The 12,389-nt window shown below is 37.7% G+C and overlaps 1 protein-coding gene across 1 annotated transcript in view; it reads right to left on the bottom strand.

The window, feature by feature from the left end:
• Positions 1–12,389, bottom strand: part of KPNA3 (karyopherin subunit alpha 3) — a 105,364-nt gene that overhangs the window by 10,884 nt on the left and 82,091 nt on the right.

The raw sequence follows: 12,389 nt of genomic DNA, 5'->3' as shown, positions 1-12,389 counted from the left end.
TAGCTTGGTGGCAAAAGTATCTGCTTACTTGATAAATCTACTAAGCAGCAGAGTACTCTCTCAATGCCTACCTCAGATCAATCACTCTTTACAAAAATGAGACATGGAAGTGTGAGACAACTTCTACCCCAACTTATGCATTTATATATCAGATAGATGAATTTAAAAACAGGCAGAAAAGTTGTTCTCTCTGCCCCGCAAACTGAGTACCTAATAATCACAAGGAAACACTTTATATACAGAACAAGACCATATACCAAGCTGCTTCAAGTCTCGAAGAGCCCAAAAAGATCACCTGTCTATACCAGTGGTTTTCATACATGTTTAGCAATATAATTACTTGTTTAGGCTATTAAAATAAACAGATAAAAGAATTAAGTTGGCATTTTAACCTTAGGAAATTATTTGCAAAGCCCTTGAAAAAGGTCCCCAAATGAAGAGCACAGAACATAAACCATGACCCATAGCCATCTGATTTTGCAAATAACAAAAAACAAAAGAAAGACTCAGGTTTACTGACTCTCTCAAAGTCAAAGAGGTTATATGTAAGCATAGATCTTATCTCATGTGAAATCCAGAGATGTTTCTTACTAAGGTATGCAAATTAAAGACATTCTGTTGCTTTTAAAATAATGCCACCAGGGGCACCTGGATGGCTCAGGTGGTTAAGCATCCAGCTCGATTTCTGATCCCCAGGGTCATGAGATCAAGCCCTGAGTAGGGCTCTGCACTGAGCATGGAGCCTGCTTAAGATTCTCTCTCTCCCCTCCCCTGTCCTCCCCCACCCCACACCCTCCACCACTCGCACTCATACTCTAAAATAAAAACTAAAAATAAAATAATGCCATCTGAATTAAGTCCATCTACATATCTTTCAAGAAGTATAGAGATCAATAAAAAGAGCAAATAAAACCACATTTAACCCACACCTTCAGCATTACTAGAAGTCAGGGACTACAAATTTCAAATTACCTGTAAGAAGAGAAAAAATTAAAGTCTAGCTTTTGTCTGGACCTCCTGCCCCAGGCCTGTGTAAGATTTCAAAGAAGAGGAGTGGTAAGGAGAGTTAAGTGTTTAAAACTACCCCATATTAGTGGGACAGAGACCATGTAGCCCCAAAAGCCTACAATATATACTATCTGTCCTTTTCAGAAAAAGCTGCTGACACCTTCTTCATTAGATGATGAGCTTCATTCAACTAAGAGATGCTTGAGGAAATAGATCATTACAGATCACAAACAAAAGTGGAAGTAAGAGTAGAACAAAAATTTATAAATGGTATTTATCCTGAAAAAACAGAAATACTGCAACTTCAAGAATGGGACAGAAGGAAGCTGTGCATGAGAGCTGAGCCCACCTACCATTCCACCCCAGCACTAAGGCCTCCCTACTAAAGGGTATCTGCAGATGTGGTGTGTGTGAACAAAGCCTGTCTACTACCCAGTGTGGCAGTAGCAGGTAACAAGACTTAAATAGAAATTGTAGTCACATAACAGAACACCCAAAATGTGCAGGCTTACAAATGAAAACAACTTGTCATACCAGGAACATCTCAAACTCAAAAGGGAAAAGACAGTCAACAGATGTCAATGCTGAGATGACAGAGATATTGAAATTCTCTGACAAAGATTTTAAAGTAACTATCATAAAAATACTTCAGCAAACAATTGTGAACATATTTAAACCAACTAAATATAGGAAATCTCAGCAAAGAAACACGACATAAAGAAGAACCAAACAAATTTTTAAAAAAAGTTTCTGTTTATTTTGAGAGGAAAGAGAGAAAGTACGAGCAGGGGAGGACAGAAAAAGAGGAGAGAGTGAGAATCCCAAGCAGGCTCTGCCTCTCTAGTGCAGAGCCCAACATGAGGTTCAAACTCCCGAGATCATGACTTGAGCCACAGTCAGACTTAACCAACTGATCCACCCTCGTGTGCCCCAAACAGAACATTTTAAACTAAAAAATTCAGTAATCCAAATTTAAAACTCACTGGAAATACTCCCTAGTAAAATGGAGAAAGAAAAAAACAATCAACAAACTCAAAGATCAATACAAATCATCCAATCTCGATAACAGGAAAACAAACATCAAAAAAGATTGCAAAGAGGGGGCTCCTGGGTGGCTCAGTCAGCTAAGGCTAAGTGTCTGAGTCTTTGTTTCAGCTCAGGTCATGATCTCAGGGGTGGTCGGGTGGTCACTGTGGAATCGAGTCCAGCGTCAGCTTCTCTGTCTCTGCCCTTCCCCCACTAGTGCTCTGTCTTTCTCAAAATAAATAAATATTTAAAAAAAGATTGCACAAAACCAATTGAGATACCACCTCACACCAGTCACAGTGGCTAAAATTTACAACTCAGGAAACAAAAGACGTTGGCGAGGATGTGGAGAAAGGGGAACCCCCCTGCACTGTTGGTGGGAATGCAAACTGGTGCAGCCGCTCTGGAAAACAGTATAGAGGTTCCTCAAAAAATTAAAAATAGAACTACCCTACGACCCAGCAATAGTACTACTAGGAATTTATCCAAAGGATACAGGAGTGTTGATTCACAGGGGCCCATGTACCCCAATGTTTATAGCAGTACTTTCAACAACAAATCATGGAAAGAGCCCATATGTCCATCAACTGATGAATGGATAAAGAAGATGCGGTTTATATAGACAATGGAATACTACTTGGCAATGAGAAAGAATGAAATCTTGCCATTTGCAACAGTGTGAATGGAAATGGAGGGTATTATGCTAAGTGAAATATGTCAGTCAAAGAAAGACAAGTATCATATGTTTTCACTCATATGTGGAACTTGAGAAACTTAACAGAAGACCATGGGGGAAGGGAGGGAGAAAAAAACAGTTTCAAACAGAGAGGGAGGCAAACCATAAGAGACTCTTTAATACAGAAAACAAACCATAAACGTCGATGGTGGGGGAGAGGGGAAAACGGGTGATGGGCATTGAGGAGGGCACCTGTTGGGATGAGCACTAGGTGTTGTATGTAATCAGTGAATCACGGGAATTGATTCCTGAAACCAAGAGCATAATGTATACACTCTATGTTAGTTCACTTGACGATAATGTAAATAAAAAAAAAAAAAAAATCACAGGGGCGCCTGGGTGGCTCAGTTGGTTAAGAATCCGACTTCAGCTCAGGTCATGATCTCGCAGTCTGTGAGTTTGAGCCCCGCGTTGGGCTCTGTGCTGACAGCTCAGAGCCTGGAGCCTGTTTCAGATTCTGTGTCTCCCTCTCTCTGTCCCTCCCCCGTTCATGCGCTGTCTCAAAAATAAATGTTAAAAAAAATTTTTAAAAATCACAAAGAAATACAGAGAGTTTCAGAGATCTGTAGAACAATAACAGAAGATCTAACATTTCTGTTATCAGAGTCGCAGAAGGAGAGTGAAGCTGAAAAAATATTTTAAGAAATAATGGCAGAAAATATCCTAAATTTGGCAAAAGACATGAGCCTAAAGATTCAAAAATGGGAGGATGAGGCAAGACAAAAGAGAAAACAGAATAAGCTCATCAATTATTGTATAGGTATTAGATACTAGTCAAAAAATACTATCTGCCAAACCAGATAGTAAAAGAAAAGGGCATTATAAAAGGTATAAATAAAAAGGTAATATTAGAACAAAATGAACCTTCTTAAATAACAAAATAAATGAAAAAAAAAGCACACCAAATAAAAAATAAAACACACACAAAATATCATACAAAATGTGACTGAGCTAAAACCAAACATATCAAACAATGTGAACAAGCTTAACTCACCTATAAACCAGAAAAATGTTCTTAAATTGGCTCCCAAAACAGAACCCAACTCTCTGCTGTATACAAGAGACACATCTAAAATTAAGTAATTCAAAAAGGCTAAAAATTAAAAGAATGAACTAAGGTACACCAAGTAAACATTCAGAAAACAGAGGCTATAATCCTGTTAGTAGACCAGAACTTAGGCTAAAAAGCATTACAAAGAACAAATAATGCTGCTTTATAAAGCTAAATCCTACAATTTACAGTAAAGACTGTTATAAAATCTACCCACCAAATAACGCTGCAAACACAATTACAAAGCAGAAACTAAAAGGATGCGAGACAAAAATATAAAAATAAACGAGTAATGTATTTTCACACACGACAGATTTTCAGTATGAGAGAAGTAGATAAAAAATGAGGACACAGATCTTATGAATATATATTGAAATTTATACCTTGCTAATAGATAATATAACTTGCATATGGAGCATAAAAATCATGTTAGGTCCAAAGAAAACATCAATAAATTACATAAAGCAGAAATACTATAAAACTATTCCAATACAAAAAGTTAGATAGACATTAATAAAATAAAAACCAAAAAGACTTCTGTTATGGAAATTTAAGAGCCATATAACAAACAACTCTTGGATGAAAGAGAAAATACCAAAAAAATAAATTTTGAAAAAATTACAAGGAAAACACCACATACTAGAAAATAATGGATGTATGTAAAGCAGTGATCAAAGGAAACTTCATATTCCTACAAATTTACACAACACAACTAAAAGGATGCAAATAAATAAATCCCAAATCAAGAGCTAGAAAAAGAACAGTAAATAGTACATGGAAGTAGAGTTGAAATCTAGATGAAATGAGTAACTTCTTAGGGCAATAGTTAATAAAAACTGATCTCAGAAGACACAGAGAGCTGAAGCAAGTCAATTTCCATAGCAAAGATAGAGAAAATTATCAAGGAACTAACCCCACAAAGTACCAAGACCCAAAAATTTCAAGGGCAAAACTACCAAATCTTCAAAGATGGGAGAGCCCCAATGCTATATATATTGTTTCAGAGCATAAAAAATAAAGGAAGCACAATGTTAATACCTAAACTTTAAAAAAGCAATAAAAATATAATATTAATACCTAATAAAGATAGCATAAAGTAAAACCACAGACCCAGTATCACTTATGTGAATACTGGTACAAAAATTCTCAATAAAACATTAGCGAATACGATCCAATACTACACTAAGAAAACAATATATGATAATCAAGTGGAATTATTAAGAAATACAAAGAAGGTTCAATTTTAGAAATATCATTTAGATGTTAGATTAATAGATTTAAGAAAAATCCTGATTATCTCCACAGTCACTGAAAAATTAAACACCCATTCTTAAATTTTTTTTTAATGTTTATTTTTGAGAGAGAAGAGAGACTACGCATGTACATGTGAGTGGGGGAGGGGTAGAGAGAGAGCTGGAGACACAGAATCCGAAGCAGGCTCCAGGTTCTGAGCTCAAACTCACGAAGTGTGAGATCATGACCTGAGCCGAAGTCAGTCGCCCAACCGACTGAGCCACGCAGGTGCCCCTAAACACTCATTCTTGATGTCAACACTCAAAATAGGATTTTATGGATATTTCCTTAACATAATAAAAAATTTATTAACTCAGGAAAAGGATTTAGATTCAACAAAAGATTGATAAATCTGATTACATAAAAAATAAGTCTGCATGGCAAAATGTATCAAAGACAAAAGACAAATTAGGAGAATATCTGAAATAATGTATCACAAAGAGCTAATATCCTTAATATATACAGAACTTTTAAAACCTAAGGGAAAAAGACCAAAAATCTGATAGAAAAGCAGGCAATAAATACAAACAGGCTACTTACAAAGATATAAAAATGGCCCTTATATATACAACATAATGTCCAACTTCACTAATTAAAAAAAAGAAAGAAAGAAACAAGTGCAAATTAGGGGCACCTGGGTGGCTCAGCTGGTTAAGCATCCAACTTCAGCTCAGGTCACGATCTCACATTTTGTGAGTGTGGGCCCCACATTAAGCTCTGTGCTGATAGCTCAAAACCTGGAGCCTGCTCAAAACCTGGAGTCTGCTTCAGATTCCCTGTCTCCCTCTCTCTCTGCACCTCCCCTGCACCCATTCTGTCTGTCTGTCTCTCAAAAATAAGCATTAAAAATTTTTTTTAAAAAAAGAAATGCAAATTAAAACTGACATACATGGGAATGCAAGCTGGTGCAGCCACTCTGGAAAACAGTATGGAGGTTCCTCAAAAAACTAAAAATAGAACTACCCTACGACCCAGCAATTGCTCTACTAGGCATTTATCCAAGGGATACAGGTGTGATGTTTCGAAGGGACACATGCACCCCCATGTTTATAGCAGCACTGTCAACAATAGCCAAAGTATGGAAAGAGCCTAAATGTCCATCAACTGATGAATGGATAAAGAAATTGTGGTTTATATACACAATGGAGTACTACATGGCAATGAGAAAGAATGAAATATGGCCCTTTGTAGCAACGTGGATGGAACTGGACAGTGTGATGCTAAGTGAAATAAGCCATACAGAGAAAGACAGATACCATATGGTTTCACTCTTATGTGGATCCTGAGAAACGTAACAGAAACCCATGGGGGAGGGGAAGGGAAAAAAAAAAGGGTTAGAGCAGGAGACAGCCAAAGCATAAGAGACTCTTAAAAAGTGAGAACAAACTGAGGGTTGATGGGGGTGGGAGGGAGATGAGGGTGAGTGACGGGTATTGAAGAGGGCATCTTTTGGGATGAGCACTGGGTGTTGTATGGAAACCAATTCGACAATAAATTTCATCTATTAAAAAAAAAAATAGCCAAAGTATGGAAAGAGCCCAAATGTCCATCGAGGGATGAATGGATAAAGAAGATGTGGTGTGTATACACACACACACACACACACACACACACACACACACACACACACAAAATGGAGTATTACTCGGCAATCAAAAAGAATGAAATCTTGCCACCTGCAACTACGTGGATGGAACTGGAGGGTATTACGCTAAGTGAAATTAGAGAAAGACAAAAATCATATGACTTCACTCATGAGGACTTTAAGAGACAAAACAGATGAATGTAAGGGAAGGGAAACAAAAATAATGTAAAAACAGAGAGGGGGACAAAACATATTTTTCTTAAATATGGAGAACAAACTGAAGGTTACTGGAGGGGTTGTGGGAGGGGGGATGGGCTAAATGGGTAAGGGGCACTAAGATATCTACTCCTGAAATCATTGTTGCACTATATGCTAACTAATTTGGATGTAAATTTTAAAAAATAAAAAATAATTTTAAAAAAACCTGACATACAGTTTTTTTACCCATCAGATAGGCAAAATTTTTAAATGTGATAACATATGCTATTGGCAAGGCTATGGAGAAAGTCACTTTCATATGGGTGCTGCTGGAAATATAAAATGGCACAGTCTCTAAGACAAGGAGTTTGGGCAGTATATAAGAAAATTACAATGCATTCATTCTTTGGCCTAGCAATCCCATTTCTAGGGATTTACTCAAGGGTATTCCAATAATATGAAAATACACAAGAATATTTACTGCTACATTATTTATATTTGAAAATTCAGGAAACAGCCTAAATACCTATCCATAATAGTGTGTCTGAATAAACCATGTTCACAAAATAGTACTAGTTGAGTTGGCCTGTGTTTTAGGAGGCTGCTAAATAAAATGTAACCTTCCCCCCCCCACCTCATGTGGCACCCACTACTAGCAGAAAACCACCTTTTTCTACTATACAGAGGTTTAGAAAAATGAAATATTTAAGGCTTCGAAGCTGAGGTCAGTGAATAATTTTCAGTGGATCTCCATGACAGTATCTTAAAAACTAGTGGGTTCAGCTAAGTCTTAGGCCTCCTGAAACTGCAGGCTCTAGTCTCTCTTTAATTTTGTTTAGTAATATACTGGGTCTTCACTGAAAATTTCATTTGAAAAAAGCTCTAAAAACTTTTAAACTCATAGCACATGATTATCAGGCCACTCTAGCTTCTTCTGTTTTCATCAAAATTTGCAATAAATGTTAAAAAAAAAAATTTGCTTTTCTCATCTCCATTATCAGGCTAACAGCTGCTCTATGTCTCTGATGTTTATAATTTTACCTTTTGTTAACTCTTCCCATTTGAACTGTTTCTGTTCTTTTATACCTTCTCCTTCTGCTATTCTTTTATTCTTTTTTCTTGGGTTTCCCCTTTTCTTGATTTCTATGCCAGGCTACCTGGATCTTACAGCTATTAATAGTCAATGAGTGTACTCTTTTCCTTCTAGCTAATAATCTGATTAATGATGCTCCAACAAAGTCTTCAGCAACCCTGGTCTACTTTAATTATTTTCCACTATTCATTTCTGTTTTTCTCTGCTACAAAGCTTTAAAAGTTTTTTACTTCAGCCAATATTTCAGGTACTTAAAGACTTCCAGGAAAGCTCATCTCTAGACACACAACAGAAAGCACAAATGCACCCATGCAAAAGACTGACAACTCTACATGGTTAATGTTTTGAAGAAACAATCTTCTTGAAAACTAGTATATGAGTCAAAGGGCAATCTCTTGCAACACAAAGTCTTCCAACAAGACTATGTTCAGCTCAAAGACCTTCAATGGTCTCCACTCCAATAAATGTGCTAACAAATCATGTCCTGCTAGGTACTGTTACTAAAAATGCTATTAACATGTATAGCATTTCCTAGAAGATTAGACGTCTGTGGAATATCTATGAAATGTCAACTTGACACATGCTTCAGAGACAACTAGAGCTGAGTTGAGTTACAAGAATATACTTACATTTAATCCTTATATGCAATAAAGGGTAACTTAGGAGGCCCGAGGTACTCATATTCTATACATTCCAAAGAAAGGACTGGCCCTTGATCAGCAACTTTCAGATAACCTCTGAGTTCTTGGATTATACTGCCTAATGATGTTGTGTACCTCAGATCTTGGGCAAATAAATAGCTATGTAACAATGTGATTTTATGTGAGTACCTCTTTTAGTTTGCTTGAGGTTGTGGGACACACTTGTATCAGTTTGACCTCCGGAAGAGGGTGAAGCCTGAGGTAAGGGCCATCATGCGGGATGTCCATGCCTTTGGGACTGACTCCCAATAAATACCTGCACACCAAAGTTCAGGAGGTTCCTGGTTAGCAGTATTTCATGTGTTCATATGTGTCACACGTGACTGCTGGGAAAATAAAGCACTGTCCTTATAACTCTACTGGGAGAGAATAACTGGAAGCTTGCATCTGGTTTCTCCTAAACTCTGCCCTCTGTGCCTTTTGCCTTTGTTGATTTTAATCTTGTGAAATAATAGGAAATATATATTTATATACACATATATATGTGTATATATATACATATACATATACACACACACACGCATATATATATGATATGAACACACACACACACACACATATATGATATGAGTAGCGTATTTATATATAGGTGTCTGTCTGTGATTCCTGGCACAGAAGTCCTAAAACCCGGTAGTTTTTAAAGGGGTAAGAGTACTAGGAGCTTCTCTTGTTCTAGTATTTGCCTTTGACCCTGTCCCTAACATAGAGCTCCTAAACTCTTATAAGCTCCTAAGTGGTAAGAGCACTAGAAACATCTTTTGTTCTACTGAGGCGACTCTGGGTGGGTGCTGGTTGCCAGAAAGACCAAGCCCTAATCAGAAGTTTTGGAGTTTTCAACTCCATGCCTCATCCTCCGGAGAGGGGAGAAGGGCTGGAAATAGAGTTAATAATTGATCATGCCTACATGAGGAAACCTCCATAAAAATTCCAATAGGACAGAGTTCAGTGAGCTTCCAGGTAGGTAAAAATGTCCCCACCAGAAGGGTGGTGGACCCTACCTCCACGAGGACAGAGCTCCTACCCTCAGGGCCCTCCTAGACCTTGCCCTATGTATCTCTTTATCTGGCTGTTCATCTGTATCCTTTATCATCCCCTTTAATAAACTGGCAATTAAAGTGTTACCCTGGCTTCTGTGAGCCACTTTGACAAATTTATCTAATTGAACCCAAGGAAGGAGACTTGTCGGAACTTCCAATCTATAGCCAGCCGTCATAGCACAGGAGATAACCTGGGCTTGCAACTGGCATCTGAAGGGTGCGTGTGTTGGGGTCATCTGGAAGAACTGAGCACTTAACCTGGGACCTGACACTCTCTCCAGATAGACCATGTCACAATCAAATTAAATTGCAGGAAACCCATTTGGTGTCAGAGACTTGCCTGTTGTTGTGGGGAAAACTCCCACACATCTGCTGACCAGAAGTGTCAAGAAGTAAAGTGTTCTGTGTGAGTAATAAAGGAGACACACAGAAGATAAACACACAGCCAGGAAGAACTAGGTCGTTCCCTATGTAGGAAGGAAAAAACTGAGTTTTTCCTAAATGGATCTGTATCCTTTTGTGGTAATAAACTATAAGCATAACAGCTTTTCAGTGATTCTTTCCGGAGATTCACTGAGCCTGAGGGTGGTCTCCGGGATCCCTGACACACTTATCATCAAGTGTCACTAACAATCAAGTCTCTACACATAACCCATCTGCTACAACTGATTAATTTTATTTGTACTAGCAGTAAAATAAGCTAGATTTATATCAAATGTTAGGTAACACTAAAAATTGTCTAGGCATGTCAAGCCATGGACAACTTCAAAAAGGGCAGGAAAACCAAATGCTACAGAATCACTGCAACTGCAAATTAACTTTAAGAAGCATAATAGCCAGAAAGCAATAAACACAGACTAACCTGAATCAGTCCAGATTTCTTCTGTAGTCCTAAGGGTCAATATTTAGCTTTTCTTCTAATGTCCACACCCCAACCCAGCTTCTCCAGCATTCTCACTAATAAATTAGGTCATTCTGGCTGTTTCATTCCTCTGCCTGCTACTATTCTTGTTTTCTGTTGTGCCCTATACCCTAAAACCCAAATTAGAAAGCTGGATATTATCCCTGACTTCCTCTTTTCTTACCACCCACATCAAACCCAGCAAGTTATCATCGAAAAAATTTTCAAGTCTTCTCTTGTCTTCCTAATGTCTGAGCTCTAACACTGGTGCTAATTTTCTGTCATCCATACTACAAAATCACCATTGATTTGTCTTTCCAACCTTACTTTCCCCTTAACTCTACACTCCACTTAATGGTATGAATCATCAATCCAGAACACAAATTAGACCATTATTCTTTGGTCTGCCATCAGCTACATAAAAAGGATATATGGCTCTTAAGGTGGTATACAAGATGCTGTGTGATCCAGAAACTGCTAGATTTCTGCCACATTTCCCCCCAATCTTTGCTTTATAGCTTATTCTTCGATCTCTCTAGTTTTAACAACTCCTTTCCTGGCTCTTTTTCTCTTGCTGCCATTGCTTAAATGTAGAGAGTTTCTTAGAATTCAATTTTTAGCCCCTTTTCCATATTTTCATGAATCCCTTAAATACAGACAGATCTCAAATCTGTATTGCGTTTTCCTACTTGGACTACTGCTATGGATGAACAACATGGTTCAAGTAAACCAGAATCAATGTGTCTGCCCTACAATAAACTCATTGCCTTCCTCTACCAGTCTCATCCTTTTGCTTTTTACTCCTTCTGATGGTTATGGCATTATTATCCATGAGGATTGCTAAATTAGAAAACAAAGTAATTTTTACTTTTCCTTCACTTTGATCCTTTCCTCTCGAAGTCCTACTTATTTTATCTCTTAACGCTCAAATTTCCCCTCTCTTAGCCATTACTGTCTCTAGTTCAGGCCTTCATCAACTTCTTTAGACTTACTATGATAGCAAAATAGGCCTACTTAACATTCATACCTTCCCCAGTCCAAACCCTGCATAACTTTTCTAAGTTATTTGACCATAACAGATATAAGCACATCATTTCTGTTTAAAAATCTTCAAGGACTCAAAAAAAAAAAAAAAAAAATTTAAGGCACGCCTGGGTGGTTCAGTCGGGTGGGCGTCCAACTTTGGCTCAGGTCATGTTCTCATGGTTTGTGGTTCAAGCCTCACATTGGGCTCTGTGCTGACAGCTCAGAGCCTGGAGCCTGCTTCTGATTCTGTGTCTCCCTCTCTCTGGCCCTCCCCTGCTCACACTCTGTCTCACTCTCTCTCAAAAAAACCAAAACATTAAAAAAAAAATCTTCAAGGACTCTGCACTGATTACAAGATAAAGTCAAAAGTCCTTAACACAGGATTCAAAACCCTGCAACTTAACTCCCCAGCAAATGTGCTGGGTTATTAATTACCTGTGTTCTTCAAACGTCCTAAGTATTCTCTTGAGTCTTTAATATTTTTCTCCTCATATACCTGAAATGACTTTTCAACTTGACAAAATACTACTCATTTTCCATCTGTATATCATTAGACAGATTACTTAGATATCTGCCTCTTACCACATTTGTAAGAGAGAGAAGTTTCACTTAATTTTTATGATATTTTGGACTATGTCACAAATGGACAGTTACTTTAGTTGCAAAAGTATTCCATCCTAAGAGCTTAAAGTTCTAAAATGAACTAGAGAAATGTGGTGCAACATTAGCATAGA

The sequence above is a fragment of the Panthera tigris genome, chromosome A1 (assembly GCF_018350195.1).
Source record: "Panthera tigris isolate Pti1 chromosome A1, P.tigris_Pti1_mat1.1, whole genome shotgun sequence".
Lineage (NCBI taxonomy): Eukaryota > Metazoa > Chordata > Mammalia > Carnivora > Felidae > Panthera > Panthera tigris.
Note: the sequence above shows the minus strand (reverse complement) of the source record. Positions and strands in the feature narration are given on the sequence as shown.